The following is a 25,292-nucleotide window of genomic DNA, read 5'->3' as shown; positions in this document are numbered from 1 at the left end:
GCTATGTAATTGGCAAAAAAAAGAAGATTCTTTATTCCTCTTCTATGTTGTCATTTATGATTGCCCACTCTGATAAAGCATAAAGCATAAAGCAAGTAAAACTGAAAGAAAAGGTGGTCGTACATGCAAAACTTCTTTTAGCACTCTTGGTTTCTACCACATACAAGATCCACTCGCCTATAGCAATAAGAGAATTTATTCAATTGAAGACTCTGGTGAAAAAGCATGGGGTTGTGCTACAGTGAGGATTAACTCTTAAGAGGGATTTATATTTGTTTGGATTTAAAAACAAAACGTAGAAAGCTTTTGTTCCACCACCGCCATTCAGGTGCAAATTGTGTTTGAAAAAATATTTCAGGCTTGATTGAAAGGTAGAATGTGACTTTGCTAGGGTGAATTTTAACTCTTAATGAGGTTTTGTATTGAGTTTAGATTTGTTTATTAATCATTCTCAGGGGGTAGGTGGAGGAAATGTAATAACAACAGATTATGAGAGAGGTGAGAAGTGGTTTACATATGGTGAACAAGATACGAATGTGAGAGGTGAATAGTTGGGTTAAGAAGGGGGGATAGGCTGACCCCTACTTAGTACAGATAGACAGGATGCTCATTAAAGATTGCCTTTTTAGGATATATACATCTGGAAATATATGTATCCTCTAGACCCAAATAATGGGTAGCATTGGCTCCACTGGTGTATTTTGGTTTGAAAAAAGGAAGAATTTGCTTGGACAGCTCTCATTTTTTTATTTTTTTAAATCATACATCATCAATTACCAATATCTTCTTGCCCACATTGAGACACCTATTGAATTTGACTGCTTTACATGCGCTCCAATGTAAGCCAAATAGCAAAATGCGGAAATGTTGTTTTTAATGTAAAAGATTACATTTTACAATTTACATCCATAGGCTTTTATTTAACATTGTATACATTCAAACAATGCTATTGGTTGATGAAACAAAAAAAGGGTTTGCTTCAGGTGAAGCTTGAACTCACAACCTCGGCATAGCTTTGCATATACTGACATATAAGTACCGTGCGCTAACCGATTACGCCACTGGAGCATGTTCCTGGAATGATACATCTTCTTCTTGCCCCAATTGCCCTCCAACTCTGCTCTTTTAATCTCTGACATCCAAGTTAGATCATTTTCCCATTACTCCTTTTAACCCCTTTTCTTTTTTTCTGCCTGAGATCTGTTTCATACTGTACATTGAATGTGGTTAACAAAAAGTATTTCTCGTCATTTTTCAAAAACCCAATAGAAGCAACATTTTACAAAGATAATGTTGTTTAAACAATGTGTACAAACAAGTCATGAATTTCTCTTTATGAAAATGTTCTCATGGTTATTTAGTTCATATTGGTCATCATTCATTAGTGAGTGTTACCCATATCCGCTCAAGAGCCATCTGTGTGACTGTATTCAGTACTACCAGCTATGTAGTCATGGCCGAGTGGTTAAGGCGATGGACTTGAAATCCATTGGGGTTTCCCCGCGCAGGTTCAAATCCTGCTGACTACGTTGACTTTTTCAGTGGTAACGTGTTATTAAAAACTTCACTGCACTTTGCATTTTGTTTGTATCTGCTTGGCAAAGCAATCTTTACTTACTGGAATATGTGGCACACTAAAGAAGAAAACACTCTGAATTCTTCAAACATTTTCCAAGTTATACATTTTAGGGTGCTGCTGGCTGTAAAACATTTAATAAAGAACTCCATTTCAATAAATGCATTGTCTTCTATTGATAAGTATCTCTATGCTGCAACATAGTGCTAAGAGGTCATTTGTGTGCAATACTTTGCACAACATAAAATAGAGGAGAAACGGCTTACCCCTACAGAAATAACTTAAGGTGACAAAGGATAATGAGCACTTTAGTGTGAGAGTGAGGGAATTCTTCCACTTTATAATTACAGATAATATTTGAATTCTTCTTAAGGACTGTGCTAAGTACTGCATGTATTGAGATGTGTACATTCTTTACAGTCTGCCAAAACTATATTGTTTAAATATAATGGGAATAATCAATGTTATAGTTGAACTGCTTATCACACTACAGCACAAATAGCTTTTTGTTATGAAAAAGCATTTGTAATGTTTTATTGTTATCATTCACAAAAGATAAGCAGGGCTTTCTAAACCTGGTGAAGAAATAAACAACTTAGCTTGAATTTTACTGAAAAATGATCATTAATGTACTGTAATAATTGTACTGTAACTTCCTGAAGTTTATAGAAAATTAAGAAATTAATCAAATGTAAACTTTATGGAATCTTTTGTGAAACAGAATGATTCTCATTAAGAACAAATGTACTTTATACTTTGATATTAAATTCAGAGACAGAACATGTTATATTAAAATCAGATTAGTTATTTGGGGGGGTTCAATATGATCTTATAGGGGTTCTGTATGTTTTTGTCTTGCAGATTAACAATATTGAATACCTAATTCTTGGACATGTTTATTTTGTTGATACTTTTGCCATAGTCTGCATATTGATAGTTCCCTCTAGATACCCAAGAGATCAATGTTGGTATCCCTCCACCCTTTGTATGTCAAAATTGATCAAAAGCAGAAAAAAACAAGATAAATGCTGCACACCAAAAACTGAAAACTGTAACTGAAACTTGTTGTTACTGGTGCTCTTGATCCAGGGGAGTCCCTGTGAATGACAGACTCCAAAGTCAGCAAAAAAAACAGAGGGTTCAGGGCTCTACGGATTTAAAGAATTTATTAAATCAAATACACAACGTTTCAACCATCAAAAAGTGGTCTTTCTCACTTGAGAAAGACCACTTTTTGATGGTTGAAATGTTGTGTATTTGATATAATAAATTCTTTAAATCCGTAGAGCCCTGAACCCTCTGTTTAAAATTGATCAAAAGACATGATTTTTTGAGTGAGTTGCAAAGTTCAAATGTGTTGGAATATTTTATTCTATGCTTAAGGCATTTAAAATATCTTTAATATTAACATCAAGCCTTGTTCCTTCATATTTACTTTAACTGTGTTACTCAAATCTTCAATGTGGTTTTAGCATGTTTTCCTTTAGCTTGCTATGTAATTGGCAAAAAAAAGAAGATTCTTTATTCCTCTTCTATGTTGTCATTTATGATTGCCCACTCTGATAAAGCATAAAGCATAAAGCAAGTAAAACTGAAAGAAAAGGTGGTCGTACATGCAAAACTTCTTTCAGCACTCTTGGTTTCTACCACATACAAGATCCACTCGCCTATAGCAATAAGAGAATTTATTCAATTGAAGACTCTGGTGAAATAGCATGGGGTTGTGCTACAGTGAGGATTAACTCTTAAGAGGGATTTATATTTGTTTGGATTTAAAAACAAAACGTAGAAAGCTTTTGTTCCACCACCGCCATTCAGGTGCAAATTGTGTTTGAAAAAATATTTCAGGCTTGATTGAAAGGTAGAATGTGACTCTGCTAGGGTGAATTTTAACTCTTAATGAGGTTTTGTATTGAGTTTAGATTTGTTTATTAATCATTCTCAGGGGGTAGGTGGAGGAAATGTAATAACAACAGATTATGAGAGAGGTGAGAAGTGGTTTACATATGGTGAACAAGATACGAATGTGAGAGGTGAATAGTTGGGTTAAGAAGGGGGGATAGGCTGACCCCTACTTAGTACAGATAGACAGGATGCTCATTAAAGATTGCCTTTTTAGGATATATACATCTGGAAATATATGTATCCTCTAGACCCAAATAATGGGTAGCATTGGCTCCACTGGTGTATTTTGGTTTGAAAAAAGGAAGAATTTGCTTGGACAGCTCTCATTTTTTTATTTTTTTAAATCATACATCATCAATTACCAATATCTTCTTGCCCACATTGAGACACCTATTGAATTTGACTGCTTTACATGCGCTCCAATGTAAGCCAAATAGCAAAATGCGGAAATGTTGTTTTTAATGTAAAAGATTACATTTTACAATTTACATCCATAGGCCTTTTATTTAACATTGTATACATTCAAACAATGCTATTGGTTGATGAAACAAAAAAAGGGTTTGCTTCAGGTGAAGCTTGAACTCACAACCTCGGCATAGCTTAGCATATACTGACATATAAGTACCGTGCGCTAACCGATTACGCCACTGGAGCATGTTCCTGGAATGATTCATCTTCTTCTTGCCCCAAGTGCCCTCCAACTCTGCTCTTTTAATCTCTGACATCCAAGTTAGATCATTTTCCCATTACTCCTTTTAACCCCTTTTCTTTTTTTCTGCCTGAGATCTGTTTCATACTGTACATTGAATGTGGTTAACAAAAAGTATTTCTCGTCATTTTTCAAAAACCCAATAGAAGCAACATTTTACAAAGATAATGTTGTTTAAACAATGTGTACAAACAAGTCATGTATTTCTCTTTATGAAAATGTTCTCATGGTTATTTAGTTCATATTGGTCATCATTCATTAGTGAGTGTTACCCATATCCGCTCAAGAGCCATCTGTGTGACTGTATTCAGTACTACCAGCTATGTAGTCATGGCCGAGTGGTTAAGGCGATGGACTTGAAATCCATAGGGGTTTCCACGCACAGGTTCAAATCCTGCTGACTACGTTGACTTTTTCAGTGGTAACGTGTTATTAAAAACTTCACTGCACTTTGCATTTTGTTTGTATCTGCTTGGCAAAGCAATCTTTACTTACTGGAATATGTGGCACACTAAAGAAGAAAACACTCTGAATTCTTCAAACATTTTCCAAGTTATACATTTTAGGGTGCTGCTGGCTGTAAAACATTTAATAAAGAACTCCATTTCAATAAATGCATTGTCTTCTATTGATAAGTATCTCTATGCTGCAACATAGTGCTAAGAGGTCATTTGTGTGCAATACTTTGCACAACATAAAATAGAGGAGAAACGGCTTACCCCTACAGAAATAACTTAAGGTGACAAAGGATAATGAGCACTTTAGTGTGAGAGTGAGGGAATTCTTCACTTTATAATTACAGATAATATTTTAATTCTTCTTAAGGACTGTGCTAAGTACTGCATGTATTGAGATGTGTACATTCTTTACAGTCTGCCAAAACTATATTGTTTAAATATAATGGGAATAATCAATGTTATAGTTGAACTGCTTATCACACTTCAGCACAAATAGCTTTTTGTTATGAAAAAGCATTTGTAATGTTTTATTGTTATAATTCACAAAAGATAAGCAGGGCTTTCTAAACCTGGTGAAGAAATAAACAACTTAGCTTGAATTTTACTGAAAAATGATCATTAATGTACTGTAATAATTGTACTGTAACTTCCTGAAGTTTACAGAAAATTAAGAAATTAATCAAATGTAAACTTTATGGAATCTTTTGTGAAACAGAATGATTCTCATTAAGAACAAATGTACTTTATACTTTGATATTAAATTCAGAGACAGAACATGTTATATTAAAATCAGATTTATTATTTGGGGGGGTTCAATATGATCTTATAGGGGTTCTGTATGTTTTTGTCTTGCAGATTAACAATATTGAATACCTAATTCTTGGACATGTTTATTTTGTTGATACTTTTGCCATAGTCTGCATATTGATAGTTCCCTCTAGATACCCAAGAGATCAATGTTGGTATCCCTCCACCCTTTGTATGTCAAAATTGATCAAAAGCAGAAAAAAACAAGATAAATGCTGCACACCAAAAACTGAAAACTGTAACTGAAACTTGTTGTTACTGGTGCTCTTGATCCAGGGGAGTCCCTGTGAATGACAGACTCCAAAGTCAGCAAAAAAAACAGAGGGTTCAGGGCTCTACGGATTTAAAGAATTTATTAAATCAAATACACAACGTTTCAACCATCAAAAAGTGGTCTTTCTCACTTGAGAAAGACCACTTTTTGATGGTTGAAATGTTGTGTATTTGATATAATAAATTCTTTAAATCCGTAGAGCCCTGAACCCTCTGTTTAAAATTGATCAAAAGACATGATTTTTTGAGTGAGTTGCAAAGTTCAAATGTGTTGGAATATTTTATTCTATGCTTAAGGCATTTAAAATATCTTTAAAATTAACATCAAGCCTTGTTCCTTCATATTTACTTTAACTGTGTTACTCAAATCTTCAATGTGGTTTTAGCATGTTTTCCTTTAGCTTGCTATGTAATTGGCAAAAAAAAGAAGATTCTTTATTCCTCTTCTATGTTGTCATTTATGATTGCCCACTCTGATAAAGCATAAAGCATAAAGCAAGTAAAACTGAAAGAAAAGGTGGTCGTACATGCAAAACTTCTTTCAGCACTCTTGGTTTCTACCACATACAAGATCCACTCGCCTATAGCAATAAGAGAATTTATTCAATTGAAGACTCTGGTGAAATAGCATGGGGTTGTGCTACAGTGAGGATTAACTCTTAAGAGGGATTTATATTTGTTTGGATTTAAAAACAAAACGTAGAAAGCTTTTGTTCCACCACCGCCATTCAGGTGCAAATTGTGTTTGAAAAAATATTTCAGGCTTGATTGAAAGGTAGAATGTGACTCTGCTAGGGTGAATTTTAACTCTTAATGAGGTTTTGTATTGAGTTTAGATTTGTTTATTAATCATTCTCAGGGGGTAGGTGGAGGAAATGTAATAACAACAGATTATGAGAGAGGTGAGAAGTGGTTTACATATGGTGAACAAGATACGAATGTGAGAGGTGAATAGTTGGGTTAAGAAGGGGGGATAGGCTGACCCCTACTTAGTACAGATAGACAGGATGCTCATTAAAGATTGCCTTTTTAGGATATATACATCTGGAAATATATGTATCCTCTAGACCCAAATAATGGGTAGCATTGGCTCCACTGGTGTATTTTGGTTTGAAAAAAGGAAGAATTTGCTTGGACAGCTCTCATTTTTTTATTTTTTTAAATCATACATCATCAATTACCAATATCTTCTTGCCCACATTGAGACACCTATTGAATTTGACTGCTTTACATGCGCTCCAATGTAAGCCAAATAGCAAAATGCGGAAATGTTGTTTTTAATGTAAAAGATTACATTTTACAATTTACATCCATAGGCCTTTTATTTAACATTGTATACATTCAAACAATGCTATTGGTTGATGAAACAAAAAAAGGGTTTGCTTCAGGTGAAGCTTGAACTCACAACCTCGGCATAGCTTAGCATATACTGACATATAAGTACCGTGCGCTAACCGATTACGCCACTGGAGCATGTTCCTGGAATGATTCATCTTCTTCTTGCCCCAAGTGCCCTCCAACTCTGCTCTTTTAATCTCTGACATCCAAGTTAGATCATTTTCCCATTACTCCTTTTAACCCCTTTTCTTTTTTTCTGCCTGAGATCTGTTTCATACTGTACATTGAATGTGGTTAACAAAAAGTATTTCTCGTCATTTTTCAAAAACCCAATAGAAGCAACATTTTACAAAGATAATGTTGTTTAAACAATGTGTACAAACAAGTCATGTATTTCTCTTTATGAAAATGTTCTCATGGTTATTTAGTTCATATTGGTCATCATTCATTAGTGAGTGTTACCCATATCCGCTCAAGAGCCATCTGTGTGACTGTATTCAGTACTACCAGCTATGTAGTCATGGCCGAGTGGTTAAGGCGATGGACTTGAAATCCATAGGGGTTTCCACGCACAGGTTCAAATCCTGCTGACTACGTTGACTTTTTCAGTGGTAACGTGTTATTAAAAACTTCACTGCACTTTGCATTTTGTTTGTATCTGCTTGGCAAAGCAATCTTTACTTACTGGAATATGTGGCACACTAAAGAAGAAAACACTCTGAATTCTTCAAACATTTTCCAAGTTATACATTTTAGGGTGCTGCTGGCTGTAAAACATTTAATAAAGAACTCCATTTCAATAAATGCATTGTCTTCTATTGATAAGTATCTCTATGCTGCAACATAGTGCTAAGAGGTCATTTGTGTGCAATACTTTGCACAACATAAAATAGAGGAGAAACGGCTTACCCCTACAGAAATAACTTAAGGTGACAAAGGATAATGAGCACTTTAGTGTGAGAGTGAGGGAATTCTTCACTTTATAATTACAGATAATATTTTAATTCTTCTTAAGGACTGTGCTAAGTACTGCATGTATTGAGATGTGTACATTCTTTACAGTCTGCCAAAACTATATTGTTTAAATATAATGGGAATAATCAATGTTATAGTTGAACTGCTTATCACACTTCAGCACAAATAGCTTTTTGTTATGAAAAAGCATTTGTAATGTTTTATTGTTATAATTCACAAAAGATAAGCAGGGCTTTCTAAACCTGGTGAAGAAATAAACAACTTAGCTTGAATTTTACTGAAAAATGATCATTAATGTACTGTAATAATTGTACTGTAACTTCCTGAAGTTTACAGAAAATTAAGAAATTAATCAAATGTAAACTTTATGGAATCTTTTGTGAAACAGAATGATTCTCATTAAGAACAAATGTACTTTATACTTTGATATTAAATTCAGAGACAGAACATGTTATATTAAAATCAGATTTATTATTTGGGGGGGTTCAATATGATCTTATAGGGGTTCTGTATGTTTTTGTCTTGCAGATTAACAATATTGAATACCTAATTCTTGGACATGTTTATTTTGTTGATACTTTTGCCATAGTCTGCATATTGATAGTTCCCTCTAGATACCCAAGAGATCAATGTTGGTATCCCTCCACCCTTTGTATGTCAAAATTGATCAAAAGCAGAAAAAAACAAGATAAATGCTGCACACCAAAAACTGAAAACTGTAACTGAAACTTGTTGTTACTGGTGCTCTTGATCCAGGGGAGTCCCTGTGAATGACAGACTCCAAAGTCAGCAAAAAAAACAGAGGGTTCAGGGCTCTACGGATTTAAAGAATTTATTAAATCAAATACACAACGTTTCAACCATCAAAAAGTGGTCTTTCTCACTTGAGAAAGACCACTTTTTGATGGTTGAAATGTTGTGTATTTGATATAATAAATTCTTTAAATCCGTAGAGCCCTGAACCCTCTGTTTAAAATTGATCAAAAGACATGATTTTTTGAGTGAGTTGCAAAGTTCAAATGTGTTGGAATATTTTATTCTATGCTTAAGGCATTTAAAATATCTTTAAAATTAACATCAAGCCTTGTTCCTTCATATTTACTTTAACTGTGTTACTCAAATCTTCATTGTGGTTTTAGCATGTTTTCCTTTAGCTTGCTATGTAATTGGCAAAAAAAAGAAGATTCTTTATTCCTCTTCTATGTTGTCATTTATGATTGCCCACTCTGATAAAGCATAAAGCATAAAGCAAGTAAATCTGAAAGAAAAGGTGGTCGTACATGCAAAACTTCTTTCAGCACTCTTGGTTTCTACCACATACAAGATCCACTCGCCTATAGCAATAAGAGAATTTATTCAATTGAAGACTCTGGTGAAAAAGCATGGGGTTGTGCTACAGTGAGGATTAACTCTTAAGAGGGATTTATATTTGTTTGGATTTAAAAACAAAACGTAGAAAGCTTTTGTTCCACCACCGCCATTCAGGTGAAAATTGTGTTTGAAAAAATATTTCAGGCTTGATTGAAAGGTAGAATGTGACTTTGCTAGGGTGAATTTTAACTCTTAATGAGGTTTTGTATTGAGTTTAGATTTGTTTATTAATCATTCTCAGGGGGTAGGTGGAGGAAATGTAATAACAACAGATTATGAGAGAGGTGAGAAGTGGTTTACATATGGTGAACAAGATACGAATGTGAGAGGTGAATAGTTGGGTTAAGAAGGGGGGATAGGCTGACCCCTACTTAGTACAGATAGACAGGATGCTCATTAAAGATTGCCTTTTTAGGATATATACATCTGGAAATATATGTATCCTCTAGACCCAAATAATGGGTAGCATTGGCTCCACTGGTGTATTTTGGTTTGAAAAAAGGAAGAATTTGCTTGGACAGCTCTCATTTTTTTATTTTTTTAAATCATACATCATCAATTACCAATATCTTCTTGCCCACATTGAGACACCTATTGAATTTGACTGCTTTACATGCGCTCCAATGTAAGCCAAATAGCAAAATGCGGAAATGTTGTTTTTAATGTAAAATATTACATTTTACAATTTACATCCATAGGCCTTTTATTTAACATTGTATACATTCAAACAATGCTATTGGTTGATGAAACAAAAAAAGGGTTTGCTTCAGGTGAAGCTTGAACTCACAACCTCGGCATAGCTTTGCATATACTGACATATAAGTACTGTGCGCTAACCGATTACGCCACTGGAGCATGTTCCTGGAATAATACATCTTCTTCTTGCCCCAATTGCCCTCCAACTCTGCTCTTTTAATCTCTGACATCCAAGTTAGATCATTTTCCCATTACTCCTTTTAACCCCTTTTCTTTTTTTCTGCCTGAGATCTGTTTCATACTGTACATTGAATGTGGTTAACAAAAAGTATTTCTCGTCATTTTTCAAAAACCCAATAGAAGCAACATTTTACAAAGATAATGTTGTTTAAACAATGTGTACAAACAAGTCATGTATTTCTCTTTATGAAAATGTTCTCATGGTTATTTAGTTCATATTGGTCATCATTCATTAGTGAGTGTTACCCATATCCGCTCAAGAGCCATCTGTGTGACTGTATTCAGTACTACCAGCTATGTAGTCAAGGCCGAGTGGTTAAGGCGATGGACTTGAAATCCATTGGGGTTTCCCCGCGCAGGTTCAAATCCTGCTGACTACGTTGACTTTTTCAGTGGTAACGTGTTATTAAAAACTTCACTGCACTTTGCATTTTGTTTGTATCTGCTTGGCAAAGCAATCTTTACTTACTGGAATATGTGGCACACTAAAGAAGAAAACACTCTGAATTCTTCAAACATTTTCCAAGTTATACATTTTAGGGTGCTGCTGGCTGTAAAACATTTAATAAAGAACTCCATTTCAATAAATGCATTGTCTTCTATTGATAAGTATCTCTATGCTGCAACATAGTGCTAAGAGGTCATTTGTGTGCAATACTTTGCACAACATAAAATAGAGGAGAAACGGCTTACCCCTACAGAAATAACTTAAGGTGACAAAGGATAATGAGCACTTTAGTGTGAGAGTGAGGGAATTCTTCCACTTTATAATTACAGATAATATTTGAATTCTTCTTAAGGACTGTGCTAAGTACTGCATGTATTGAGATGTGTACATTCTTTACAGTCTGCCAAAACTATATTGTTTAAATATAATGGGAATAATCAATGTTATAGTTGAACTGCTTATCACACTACAGCACAAATAGCTTTTTGTTATGAAAAAGCATTTGTAATGTTTTATTGTTATCATTCACAAAAGATAAGCAGGGCTTTCTAAACCTGGTGAAGAAATAAACAACTTAGCTTGAATTTTACTGAAAAATGATCATTAATGTACTGTAATAATTGTACTGTAACTTCCTGAAGTTTACAGAAAATTAAGAAATTAATCAAATGTAAACTTTATGGAATCTTTTGTGAAACAGAATGATTCTCATTAAGAACAAATGTACTTTATACTTTGATATTAAATTCAGAGACAGAACATGTTATATTAAAATCAGATTAGTTATTTGGGGGGGTTCAATATGATCTTATAGGGGTTCTGTATGTTTTTGTCTTGCAGATTAACAATATTGAATACCTAATTCTTGGACATGTTTATTTTGTTGATACTTTTGCCATAGTCTGCATATTGATAGTTCCCTCTAGATACCCAAGAGATCAATGTTGGTATCCCTCCACCCTTTGTATGTCAAAATTGATCAAAAGCAGAAAAAAACAAGATAAATGCTGCACACCAAAAACTGAAAACTGTAACTGAAACTTGTTGTTACTGGTGCTCTTGATCCAGGGGAGTCCCTGTGAATGACAGACTCCAAAGTCAGCAAAAAAAACAGAGGGTTCAGGGCTCTACGGATTTAAAGAATTTATTAAATCAAATACACAACGTTTCAACCATCAAAAAGTGGTCTTTCTCACTTGAGAAAGACCACTTTTTGATGGTTGAAATGTTGTGTATTTGATATAATAAATTCTTTAAATACGTAGAGCCCTGAACCCTCTGTTTAAAATTGATCAAAAGACATGATTTTTTGAGTGAGTTGCAAAGTTCAAATGTGTTGGAATATTTTATTCTATGCTTAAGGCATTTAAAATATCTTTAATATTAACATCAAGCCTTGTTCCTTCATATTTACTTTAACTGTGTTACTCAAATCTTCAATGTGGTTTTAGCATGTTTTCCTTTAGCTTGCTATGTAATTGGCAAAAAAAAGAAGATTCTTTATTCCTCTTCTATGTTGTCATTTATGATTGCCCACTCTGATAAAGCATAAAGCATAAAGCAAGTAAATCTGAAAGAAAAGGTGGTCGTACATGCAAAACTTCTTTCAGCACTCTTGGTTTCTACCACATACAAGATCCACTCGCCTATAGCAATAAGAGAATTTATTCAATTGAAGACTCTGGTGAAAAAGCATGGGGTTGTGCTACAGTGAGGATTAACTCTTAAGAGGGATTTATATTTGTTTGGATTTAAAAACAAAACGTAGAAAGCTTTTGTTCCACCACCGCCATTCAGGTGAAAATTGTGTTTGAAAAAATATTTCAGGCTTGATTGAAAGGTAGAATGTGACTTTGCTAGGGTGAATTTTAACTCTTAATGAGGTTTTGTATTGAGTTTAGATTTGTTTATTAATCATTCTCAGGGGGTAGGTGGAGGAAATGTAATAACAACAGATTATGAGAGAGGTGAGAAGTGGTTTACATATGGTGAACAAGATACGAATGTGAGAGGTGAATAGTTGGGTTAAGAAGGGGGGATAGGCTGACCCCTACTTAGTACAGATAGACAGGATGCTCATTAAAGATTGCCTTTTTAGGATATATACATCTGGAAATATATGTATCCTCTAGACCCAAATAATGGGTAGCATTGGCTCCACTGGTGTATTTTGGTTTGAAAAAAGGAAGAATTTGCTTGGACAGCTCTCATTTTTTTATTTTTTTAAATCATACATCATCAATTACCAATATCTTCTTGCCCACATTGAGACACCTATTGAATTTGACTGCTTTACATGCGCTCCAATGTAAGCCAAATAGCAAAATGCGGAAATGTTGTTTTTAATGTAAAATATTACATTTTACAATTTACATCCATAGGCCTTTTATTTAACATTGTATACATTCAAACAATGCTATTGGTTGATGAAACAAAAAAAGGGTTTGCTTCAGGTGAAGCTTGAACTCACAACCTCGGCATAGCTTTGCATATACTGACATATAAGTACTGTGCGCTAACCGATTACGCCACTGGAGCATGTTCCTGGAATAATACATCTTCTTCTTGCCCCAATTGCCCTCCAACTCTGCTCTTTTAATCTCTGACATCCAAGTTAGATCATTTTCCCATTACTCCTTTTAACCCCTTTTCTTTTTTTCTGCCTGAGATCTGTTTCATACTGTACATTGAATGTGGTTAACAAAAAGTATTTCTCGTCATTTTTCAAAAACCCAATAGAAGCAACATTTTACAAAGATAATGTTGTTTAAACAATGTGTACAAACAAGTCATGTATTTCTCTTTATGAAAATGTTCTCATGGTTATTTAGTTCATATTGGTCATCATTCATTAGTGAGTGTTACCCATATCCGCTCAAGAGCCATCTGTGTGACTGTATTCAGTACTACCAGCTATGTAGTCAAGGCCGAGTGGTTAAGGCGATGGACTTGAAATCCATTGGGGTTTCCCCGCGCAGGTTCAAATCCTGCTGACTACGTTGACTTTTTCAGTGGTAACGTGTTATTAAAAACTTCACTGCACTTTGCATTTTGTTTGTATCTGCTTGGCAAAGCAATCTTTACTTACTGGAATATGTGGCACACTAAAGAAGAAAACACTCTGAATTCTTCAAACATTTTCCAAGTTATACATTTTAGGGTGCTGCTGGCTGTAAAACATTTAATAAAGAACTCCATTTCAATAAATGCATTGTCTTCTATTGATAAGTATCTCTATGCTGCAACATAGTGCTAAGAGGTCATTTGTGTGCAATACTTTGCACAACATAAAATAGAGGAGAAACGGCTTACCCCTACAGAAATAACTTAAGGTGACAAAGGATAATGAGCACTTTAGTGTGAGAGTGAGGGAATTCTTCCACTTTATAATTACAGATAATATTTGAATTCTTCTTAAGGACTGTGCTAAGTACTGCATGTATTGAGATGTGTACATTCTTTACAGTCTGCCAAAACTATATTGTTTAAATATAATGGGAATAATCAATGTTATAGTTGAACTGCTTATCACACTACAGCACAAATAGCTTTTTGTTATGAAAAAGCATTTGTAATGTTTTATTGTTATCATTCACAAAAGATAAGCAGGGCTTTCTAAACCTGGTGAAGAAATAAACAACTTAGCTTGAATTTTACTGAAAAATGATCATTAATGTACTGTAATAATTGTACTGTAACTTCCTGAAGTTTACAGAAAATTAAGAAATTAATCAAATGTAAACTTTATGGAATCTTTTGTGAAACAGAATGATTCTCATTAAGAACAAATGTACTTTATACTTTGATATTAAATTCAGAGACAGAACATGTTATATTAAAATCAGATTAGTTATTTGGGGGGGTTCAATATGATCTTATAGGGGTTCTGTATGTTTTTGTCTTGCAGATTAACAATATTGAATACCTAATTCTTGGACATGTTTATTTTGTTGATACTTTTGCCATAGTCTGCATATTGATAGTTCCCTCTAGATACCCAAGAGATCAATGTTGGTATCCCTCCACCCTTTGTATGTCAAAATTGATCAAAAGCAGAAAAAAACAAGATAAATGCTGCACACCAAAAACTGAAAACTGTAACTGAAACTTGTTGTTACTGGTGCTCTTGATCCAGGGGAGTCCCTGTGAATGACAGACTCCAAAGTCAGCAAAAAAAACAGAGGGTTCAGGGCTCTACGGATTTAAAGAATTTATTAAATCAAATACACAACGTTTCAACCATCAAAAAGTGGTCTTTCTCACTTGAGAAAGACCACTTTTTGATGGTTGAAATGTTGTGTATTTGATATAATAAATTCTTTAAATACGTAGAGCCCTGAACCCTCTGTTTAAAATTGATCAAAAGACATGATTTTTTGAGTGAGTTGCAAAGTTCAAATGTGTTGGAATATTTTATTCTATGCTTAAGGCATTTAAAATATCTTTAATATTAACATCAAGCCTTGTTCCTTCATATTTACTTTAACTGTGTTACTCAAATCTTCAATGTGGTTTTAGCATGTTTTCCTTTAGCTTGCTATGTAATTGGCAAAAAAAAGAAGATTCTTTATTCCTCTTCTATGTTGTCATTTATGATTGCCCACTCTGATAAAGCATAAAGCATAAAGCAAGTAAAACTGAAAGAAAAGGTGGTCGTACATGCAAAACTTCTTTCAGCACTCTTGGTTTCTACCACATACAAGATCCACTCGCCTATAGCAATAAGAGAATTTATTCAATTGAAGACTCTGGTGAAATAGCATGGGGTTGTGCTACAGTGAGGATTAACTCTTAAGAGGGATTTATATTTGTTTGGATTTAAAAACAAAACGTAGAAAGCTTTTGTTCCACCACCGCCATTCAGGTGCAAATTGTGTTTGAAAAAATATTTCAGGCTTGATTGAAAGGTAGAATGTGACTCTGCTAGGGTGAATTTTAACTCTTAATGAGGTTTTGTATTGAGTTTAGATTTGTTTATTAATCATTCTCAGGGGGTAGGTGGAGGAAATGTAATAACAACAGATTATGAGAGAGGTGAGAAGTGGTTTACATATGGTGAACAAGATACGAATGTGAGAGGTGAATAGTTGGGTTAAGAAGGGGGGATAGGCTGACCCCTACTTAGTACAGATAGACAGGATGCTCATTAAAGATTGCCTTTTTAGGATATATACATCTGGAAATATATGTATCCTCTAGACCCAAATAATGGGTAGCATTGGCTCCACTGGTGTATTTTGGTTTGAAAAAAGGAAGAATTTGCTTGGACAGCTCTCATTTTTTTATTTTTTTAAATCATACATCATCAATTACCAATATCTTCTTGCCCACATTGAGACACCTATTGAATTTGACTGCTTTACATGCGCTCCAATGTAAGCCAAATAGCAAAATGCGGAAATGTTGTTTTTAATGTAAAAGATTACATTTTACAATTTACATCCATAGGCCTTTTATTTAACATTGTATACATTCAAACAATGCTATTGGTTGATGAAACAAAAAAAGGGTTTGCTTCAGGTGAAGCTTGAACTCACAACCTCGGCATAGCTTTGCATATACTGACATATAAGTACTGTGCGCTAACCGATTACGCCACTGGAGCATGTTCCTGGAATAATACATCTTCTTCTTGCCCCAATTGCCCTCCAACTCTGCTCTTTTAATCTCTGACATCCAAGTTAGATCATTTTCCCATTACTCCTTTTAACCCCTTTTCTTTTTTTCTGCCTGAGATCTGTTTCATACTGTACATTGAATGTGGTTAACAAAAAGTATTTCTCGTCATTTTTCAAAAACCCAATAGAAGCAACATTTTACAAAGATAATGTTGTTTAAACAATGTGTACAAACAAGTCATGTATTTCTCTTTATGAAAATGTTCTCATGGTTATTTAGTTCATATTGGTCATCATTCATTAGTGAGTGTTACCCATATCCGCTCAAGAGCCATCTGTGTGACTGTATTCAGTACTACCAGCTATGTAGTCAAGGCCGAGTGGTTAAGGCGATGGACTTGAAATCCATTGGGGTTTCCCCGCGCAGGTTCAAATCCTGCTGACTACGTTGACTTTTTCAGTGGTAACGTGTTATTAAAAACTTCACTGCACTTTGCATTTTGTTTGTATCTGCTTGGCAAAGCAATCTTTACTTACTGGAATATGTGGCACACTAAAGAAGAAAACACTCTGAATTCTTCAAACATTTTCCAAGTTATACATTTTAGGGTGCTGCTGGCTGTAAAACATTTGATAAAGAACTCCATTTCAATAAATGCATTGTCTTCTATTGATAAGTATCTCTATGCTGCAACATAGTGCTAAGAGGTCATTTGTGTGCAATACTTTGCACAACATAAAATAGAGGAGAAACGGCTTACCCCTACAGAAATAACTTAAGGTGACAAAGGATAATGAGCACTTTAGTGTGAGAGTGAGGGAATTCTTCCACTTTATAATTACAGATAATATTTGAATTCTTCTTAAGGACTGTGCTAAGTACTGCATGTATTGAGATGTGTACATTCTTTACAGTCTGCCAAAACTATATTGTTTAAATATAATGGGAATAATCAATGTTATAGTTGAACTGCTTATCACACTACAGCACAAATAGCTTTTTGTTATGAAAAAGCATTTGTAATGTTTTATTGTTATCATTCACAAAAGATAAGCAGGGCTTTCTAAACCTGGTGAAGAAATAAACAACTTAGCTTGAATTTTACTGAAAAATGATCATTAATGTACTGTAATAATTGTACTGTAACTTCCTGAAGTTTACAGAAAATTAAGAAATTAATCAAATGTAAACTTTATGGAATCTTTTGTGAAACAGAATGATTCTCATTAAGAACAAATGTACTTTATACTTTGATATTAAATTCAGAGACAGAACATGTTATATTAAAATCAGATTAGTTATTTGGGGGGGTTCAATATGATCTTATAGGGGTTCTGTATGTTTTTGTCTTGCAGATTAACAATATTGAATACCTAATTCTTGGACATGTTTATTTTGTTGATACTTTTGCCATAGTCTGCATATTGATAGTTCCCTCTAGATACCCAAGAGATCAATGTTGGTATCCCTCCACCCTTTGTATGTCAAAATTGATCAAAAGCAGAAAAAAACAAGATAAATGCTGCACACCAAAAACTGAAAACTGTAACTGAAACTTGTTGTTACTGGTGCTCTTGATCCAGGGGAGTCCCTGTGAATGACAGACTCCAAAGTCAGCAAAAAAAACAGAGGGTTCAGGGCTCTACGGATTTAAAGAATTTATTAAATCAAATACACAACGTTTCAACCATCAAAAAGTGGTCTTTCTCACTTGAGAAAGACCACTTTTTGATGGTTGAAATGTTGTGTATTTGATATAATAAATTCTTTAAATACGTAGAGCCCTGAACCCTCTGTTTAAAATTGATCAAAAGACATGATTTTTTGAGTGAGTTGCAAAGTTCAAATGTGTTGGAATATTTTATTCTATGCTTAAGGCATTTAAAATATCTTTAATATTAACATCAAGCCTTGTTCCTTCATATTTACTTTAACTGTGTTACTCAAATCTTCAATGTGGTTTTAGCATGTTTTCCTTTAGCTTGCTATGTAATTGGCAAAAAAAAGAAGATTCTTTATTCCTCTTCTATGTTGTCATTTATGATTGCCCACTCTGATAAAGCATAAAGCATAAAGCAAGTAAAACTGAAAGAAAAGGTGGTCGTACATGCAAAACTTCTTTCAGCACTCTTGGTTTCTACCACATACAAGATCCACTCGCCTATAGCAATAAGAGAATTTATTCAATTGAAGACTCTGGTGAAATAGCATGGGGTTGTGCTACAGTGAGGATTAACTCTTAAGAGGGATTTATATTTGTTTGGATTTAAAAACAAAACGTAGAAAGCTTTTGTTCCACCACCGCCATTCAGGTGCAAATTGTGTTTGAAAAAATATTTCAGGCTTGATTGAAAGGTAGAATGTGACTCTGCTAGGGTGAATTTTAACTCTTAATGAGGTTTTGTATTGAGTTTAGATTTGTTTATTAATCATTCTCAGGGGGTAGGTGGAGGAAATGTAATAACAACAGATTATGAGAGAGGTGAGAAGTGGTTTACATATGGTGAACAAGATACGAATGTGAGAGGTGAATAGTTGGGTTAAGAAGGGGGGATAGGCTGACCCCTACTTAGTACAGATAGACAGGATGCTCATTAAAGATTGCCTTTTTAGGATATATACATCTGGAAATATATGTATCCTCTAGACCCAAATAATGGGTAGCATTGGCTCCACTGGTGTATTTTGGTTTGAAAAAAGGAAGAATTTGCTTGGACAGCTCTCATTTTTTTATTTTTTTAAATCATACATCATCAATTACCAATATCTTCTTGCCCACATTGAGACACCTATTGAATTTGACTGCTTTACATGCGCTCCAATGTAAGCCAAATAGCAAAATGCGGAAATGTTGTTTTTAATGTAAAAGATTACATTTTACAATTTACATCCATAGGCCTTTTATTTAACATTGTATACATTCAAACAATGCTATTGGTTGATGAAACAAAAAAAGGGTTTGCTTCAGGTGAAGCTTGAACTCACAACCTCGGCATAGCTTAGCATATACTGACATATAAGTACCGTGCGCTAACCGATTATGCAAACTGGAGCATGTTCCTGGAATGATTCATCTTCTTCTTGCCCCAATTGCCCTCCAACTCTGCTCTTTTAATCTCTGACATCCAAGTTAGATCATTTTCCCATTACTCCTTTTAACCCCTTTTCTTTTTTTCTGCCTGAGATCTGTTTCATACTGTACATTGAATGTGGTTAACAAAAAGTATTTCTCGTCATTTTTCAAAAACCCAATAGAAGCAACATTTTACAAAGATAATGTTGTTTAAACAATGTGTACAAACAAGTCATGTATTTCTCTTTATGAAAATGTTCTCATGGTTATTTAGTTCATATTGGTCATCATTCATTAGTGAGTGTTACCCATATCCGCTCAAGAGCCATCTGTGTGACTGTATTCAGTACTACCAGCTATGTAGTCATGGCCGAGTGGTTAAGGCGATGGACTTGAAATCCATTGGGGTTTCCCCGCGCAGGTTCAAATCCTGCTGACTACGTTGACTTTTTCAGTGGTAACGTGTTATTAAAAACTTCACTGCACTTTGCATTTTGTTTGTATCTGCTTGGCAAAGCAATCTTTACTTACTGGAATATGTGGCACACTAAAGAAGAAAACACTCTGAATTCTTCAAACATTTTCCAAGTTATACATTTTAGGGTGCTGCTGGCTGTAAAACATTTAATAAAGAACTCCATTTCAATAAATGCATTGTCTTCTATTGATAAGTATCTCTATGCTGCAACATAGTGCTAAGAGGTCATTTGTGTGCAATACTTTGCACAACATAAAATAGAGGAGAAACGGCTTACCCCTACAGAAATAACTTAAGGTGACAAAGGATAATGAGCACTTTAGTGTGAGAGTGAGGGAATTCTTCCACTTTATAATTACAGATAATATTTGAATTCTTCTTAAGGACTGTGCTAAGTACTGCATGTATTGAGATGTGTACATTCTTTACAGTCTGCCAAAACTATATTGTTTAAATATAATGGGAATAATCAATGTTATAGTTGAACTGCTTATCACACTACAGCACAAATAGCTTTTTGTTATGAAAAAGCATTTGTAATGTTTTATTGTTATCATTCACAAAAGATAAGCAGGGCTTTCTAAACCTGGTGAAGAAATAAACAACTTAGCTTGAATTTTACTGAAAAATGATCATTAATGTACTGTAATAATTGTACTGTAACTTCCTGAAGTTTACAGAAAATTAAGAAATTAATCAAATGTAAACTTTATGGAATCTTTTGTGAAACAGAATGATTCTCATTAAGAACAAATGTACTTTATACTTTGATATTAAATTCAGAGACAGAACATGTTATATTAAAATCAGATTAGTTATTTGGGGGGGTTCAATATGATCTTATAGGGGTTCTGTATGTTTTTGTCTTGCAGATTAACAATATTGAATACCTAATTCTTGGACATGTTTATTTTGTTGATACTTTTGCCATAGTCTGCATATTGATAGTTCCCTCTAGATACCCAAGAGATCAATGTTGGTATCCCTCCACCCTTTGTATGTCAAAATTGATCAAAAGCAGAAAAAAACAAGATAAATGCTGCACACCAAAAACTGAAAACTGTAACTGAAACTTGTTGTTACTGGTGCTCTTGATCCAGGGGAGTCCCTGTGAATGACAGACTCCAAAGTCAGCAAAAAAAACAGAGGGTTCAGGGCTCTACGGATTTAAAGAATTTATTAAATCAAATACACAACGTTTCAACCATCATAAAGTGGTCTTTCTCACTTGAGAAAGACCACTTTTTGATGGTTGAAATGTTGTGTATTTGATATAATAAATTCTTTAAATACGTAGAGCCCTGAACCCTCTGTTTAAAATTGATCAAAAGACATGATTTTTTGAGTGAGTTGCAAAGTTCAAATGTGTTGGAATATTTTATTCTATGCTTAAGGCATTTAAAATATCTTTAATATTAACATCAAGCCTTGTTCCTTCATATTTACTTTAACTGTGTTACTCAAATCTTCAATGTGGTTTTAGCATGTTTTCCTTTAGCTTGCTATGTAATTGGCAAAAAAAAGAAGATTCTTTATTCCTCTTCTATGTTGTCATTTATGATTGCCCACTCTGATAAAGCATAAAGCATAAAGCAAGTAAAACTGAAAGAAAAGGTGGTCGTACATGCAAAACTTCTTTCAGCACTCTTGGTTTCTACCACATACAAGATCCACTCGCCTATAGCAATAAGAGAATTTATTCAATTGAAGACTCTGGTGAAATAGCATGGGGTTGTGCTACAGTGAGGATTAACTCTTAAGAGGGATTTATATTTGTTTGGATTTAAAAACAAAACGTAGAAAGCTTTTGTTCCACCACCGCCATTCAGGTGCAAATTGTGTTTGAAAAAATATTTCAGGCTTGATTGAAAGGTAGAATGTGACTCTGCTAGGGTGAATTTTAACTCTTAATGAGGTTTTGTATTGAGTTTAGATTTGTTTATTAATCATTCTCAGGGGGTAGGTGGAGGAAATGTAATAACAACAGATTATGAGAGAGGTGAGAAGTGGTTTACATATGGTGAACAAGATACGAATGTGAGAGGTGAATAGTTGGGTTAAGAAGGGGGGATAGGCTGACCCCTACTTAGTACAGATAGACAGGATGCTCATTAAAGATTGCCTTTTTAGGATATATACATCTGGAAATATATGTATCCTCTAGACCCAAATAATGGGTAGCATTGGCTCCACTGGTGTATTTTGGTTTGAAAAAAGGAAGAATTTGCTTGGACAGCTCTCATTTTTTTATTTTTTTAAATCATACATCATCAATTACCAATATCTTCTTGCCCACATTGAGACACCTATTGAATGTGACTGCTTTACATGCGCTCCAATGTAAGCCAAATAGCAAAATGCGGAAATGTTGTTTTTAATGTAAAAGATTACATTTTACAATTTACATCCATAGGCCTTTTATTTAACATTGTATACATTCAAACAATGCTATTGGTTGATGAAACAAAAAAAGGGTTTGCTTCAGGTGAAGCTTGAACTCACAACCTCGGCATAGCTTTGCATATACTGACATATAAGTACCGTGCGCTAACCGATTACGCCACTGGAGCATGTTCCTGGAATGATACATCTTCTTCTTGCCCCAATTGCCCTCCAACTCTGCTCTTTTAATCTCTGACATCCAAGTTAGATCATTTTCCCATTACTCCTTTTAACCCCTTTTCTTTTTTTCTGCCTGAGATCTGTTTCATACTGTACATTGAATGTGGTTAACAAAAAGTATTTCTCGTCATTTTTCAAAAACCCAATAGAAGCAACATTTTACAAAGATAATGTTGTTTAAACAATGTGTACAAACAAGTCATGTATTTCTCTTTATGAAAATGTTCTCATGGTTATTTAGTTCATATTGGTCATCATTCATTAGTGAGTGTTACCCATATCCGCTCAAGAGCCATCTGTGTGACTGTATTCAGTACTACCAGCTATGTAGTCAAGGCCGAGTGGTTAAGGCGATGGACTTGAAATCCATTGGGGTTTCCCCGCGCAGGTTCAAATCCTGCTGACTACGTTGACTTTTTCAGTGGTAACGTGTTATTAAAAACTTCACTGCACTTTGCATTTTGTTTGTATCTGCTTGGCAAAGCAATCTTTACTTACTGGAATATGTGGCACACTAAAGAAGAAAACACTCTGAATTCTTCAAACATTTTCCAAGTTATACATTTTAGGGTGCTGCTGGCTGTAAAACATTTAATAAAGAACTCCATTTCAATAAATGCATTGTCTTCTATTGATAAGTATCTCTATGCTGCAACATAGTGCTAAGAGGTCATTTGTGTGCAATACTTTGCACAACATAAAATAGAGGAGAAACGGCTTACCCCTACAGAAATAACTTAAGGTGACAAAGGATAATGAGCACTTTAGTGTGAGAGTGAGGGAATTCTTCCACTTTATAATTACAGATAATATTTGAATTCTTCTTAAGGACTGTGCTAAGTACTGCATGTATTGAGATGTGTACATTCTTTACAGTCTGCCAAAACTATATTGTTTAAATATAATGGGAATAATCAATGTTATAGTTGAACTGCTTATCACACTACAGCACAAATAGCTTTTTGTTATGAAAAAGCATTTGTAATGTTTTATTGTTATCATTCACAAAAGATAAGCAGGGCTTTCTAAACCTGGTGAAGAAATAAACAACTTAGCTTGAATTTTACTGAAAAATGATCATTAATGTACTGTAATAATTGTACTGTAACTTCCTGAAGTTTACAGAAAATTAAGAAATTAATCAAATGTAAACTTTATGGAATCTTTTGTGAAACAGAATGATTCTCATTAAGAACAAATGTACTTTATACTTTGATATTAAATTCAGAGACAGAACATGTTATATTAAAATCAGATTAGTTATTTGGGGGGGTTCAATATGATCTTATAGGGGTTCTGTATGTTTTTGTCTTGCAGATTAACAATATTGAATACCTAATTCTTGGACATGTTTATTTTGTTGATACTTTTGCCATAGTCTGCATATTGATAGTTCCCTCTAGATACCCAAGAGATCAATGTTGGTATCCCTCCACCCTTTGTATGTCAAAATTGATCAAAAGCAGAAAAAAACAAGATAAATGCTGCACACCAAAAACTGAAAACTGTAACTGAAACTTGTTGTTACTGGTGCTCTTGATCCAGGGGAGTCCCTGTGAATGACAGACTCCAAAGTCAGCAAAAAAAACAGAGGGTTCAGGGCTCTACGGATTTAAAGAATTTATTAAATCAAATACACAACGTTTCAACCATCATAAAGTGGTCTTTCTCACTTGAGAAAGACCACTTTTTGATGGTTGAAATGTTGTGTATTTGATATAATAAATTCTTTAAATACGTAGAGCCCTGAACCCTCTGTTTAAAATTGATCAAAAGACATGATTTTTTGAGTGAGTTGCAAAGTTCAAATGTGTTGGAATATTTTATTCTATGCTTAAGGCATTTAAAATATCTTTAATATTAACATCAAGCCTTGTTCCTTCATATTTACTTTAACTGTGTTACTCAAATCTTCAATGTGGTTTTAGCATGTTTTCCTTTAGCTTGCTATGTAATTGGCAAAAAAAAGAAGATTCTTTATTCCTCTTCTATGTTGTCATTTATGATTGCCCACTCTGATAAAGCATAAAGCATAAAGCAAGTAAAACTGAAAGAAAAGGTGGTCGTACATGCAAAACTTCTTTCAGCACTCTTGGTTTCTACCACATACAAGATCCACTCGCCTATAGCAATAAGAGAATTTATTCAATTGAAGACTCTGGTGAAATAGCATGGGGTTGTGCTACAGTGAGGATTAACTCTTAAGAGGGATTTATATTTGTTTGGATTTAAAAACAAAACGTAGAAAGCTTTTGTTCCACCACCGCCATTCAGGTGCAAATTGTGTTTGAAAAAATATTTCAGGCTTGATTGAAAGGTAGAATGTGACTCTGCTAGGGTGAATTTTAACTCTTAATGAGGTTTTGTATTGAGTTTAGATTTGTTTATTAATCATTCTCAGGGGGTAGGTGGAGGAAATGTAATAACAACAGATTATGAGAGAGGTGAGAAGTGGTTTACATATGGTGAACAAGATACGAATGTGAGAGGTGAATAGTTGGGTTAAGAAGGGGGGATAGGCTGACCCCTACTTAGTACAGATAGACAGGATGCTCATTAAAGATTGCCTTTTTAGGATATATACATCTGGAAATATATGTATCCTCTAGACCCAAATAATGGGTAGCATTGGCTCCACTGGTGTATTTTGGTTTGAAAAAAGGAAGAATTTGCTTGGACAGCTCTCATTTTTTTATTTTTTTAA

At 34.3% G+C, this 25,292-nt stretch overlaps 8 non-coding genes across 8 annotated transcripts; all 8 read left to right on the top strand.

Moving 5' to 3' along the window:
• Window positions 1-1,447: 1,447 nt before the first annotated feature.
• On the top strand, window positions 1,448-1,529 carry TRNAS-UGA (transfer RNA serine (anticodon UGA)). The gene has a single exon. It is a non-coding gene; the product is annotated as a tRNA-Ser (tRNA).
• Window positions 1,530-4,514: 2,985 nt separating this feature from the next.
• TRNAS-UGA (transfer RNA serine (anticodon UGA)) lies at window positions 4,515-4,596 on the top strand. Its single transcript has one exon. It is a non-coding gene; the product is annotated as a tRNA-Ser (tRNA).
• Window positions 4,597-7,580: 2,984 nt separating this feature from the next.
• On the top strand, window positions 7,581-7,662 carry TRNAS-UGA (transfer RNA serine (anticodon UGA)). The gene has a single exon. It is a non-coding gene; the product is annotated as a tRNA-Ser (tRNA).
• Window positions 7,663-10,646: 2,984 nt separating this feature from the next.
• On the top strand, window positions 10,647-10,728 carry TRNAS-UGA (transfer RNA serine (anticodon UGA)). Its single transcript has one exon. It is a non-coding gene; the product is annotated as a tRNA-Ser (tRNA).
• Window positions 10,729-13,713: 2,985 nt separating this feature from the next.
• Window positions 13,714-13,795, top strand: TRNAS-UGA (transfer RNA serine (anticodon UGA)). The gene has a single exon. It is a non-coding gene; the product is annotated as a tRNA-Ser (tRNA).
• Window positions 13,796-16,780: 2,985 nt separating this feature from the next.
• TRNAS-UGA (transfer RNA serine (anticodon UGA)) lies at window positions 16,781-16,862 on the top strand. Its single transcript has one exon. It is a non-coding gene; the product is annotated as a tRNA-Ser (tRNA).
• A 2,986-nt stretch (window positions 16,863-19,848) lies between these two features.
• TRNAS-UGA (transfer RNA serine (anticodon UGA)) lies at window positions 19,849-19,930 on the top strand. The gene has a single exon. It is a non-coding gene; the product is annotated as a tRNA-Ser (tRNA).
• Window positions 19,931-22,915: 2,985 nt separating this feature from the next.
• On the top strand, window positions 22,916-22,997 carry TRNAS-UGA (transfer RNA serine (anticodon UGA)). Its single transcript has one exon. It is a non-coding gene; the product is annotated as a tRNA-Ser (tRNA).
• The last annotated feature ends 2,295 nt before the right edge of the window (window positions 22,998-25,292 follow it).

Source organism: Ascaphus truei, assembly GCF_040206685.1.
Source record: "Ascaphus truei isolate aAscTru1 chromosome 12 unlocalized genomic scaffold, aAscTru1.hap1 SUPER_12_unloc_2, whole genome shotgun sequence".
In the NCBI taxonomy this organism is placed as follows: domain Eukaryota; kingdom Metazoa; phylum Chordata; class Amphibia; order Anura; family Ascaphidae; genus Ascaphus; species Ascaphus truei.
The sequence above is the reverse complement of the archived record's forward strand: the minus strand, read 5'-3'. Positions and strand labels throughout refer to the sequence as shown.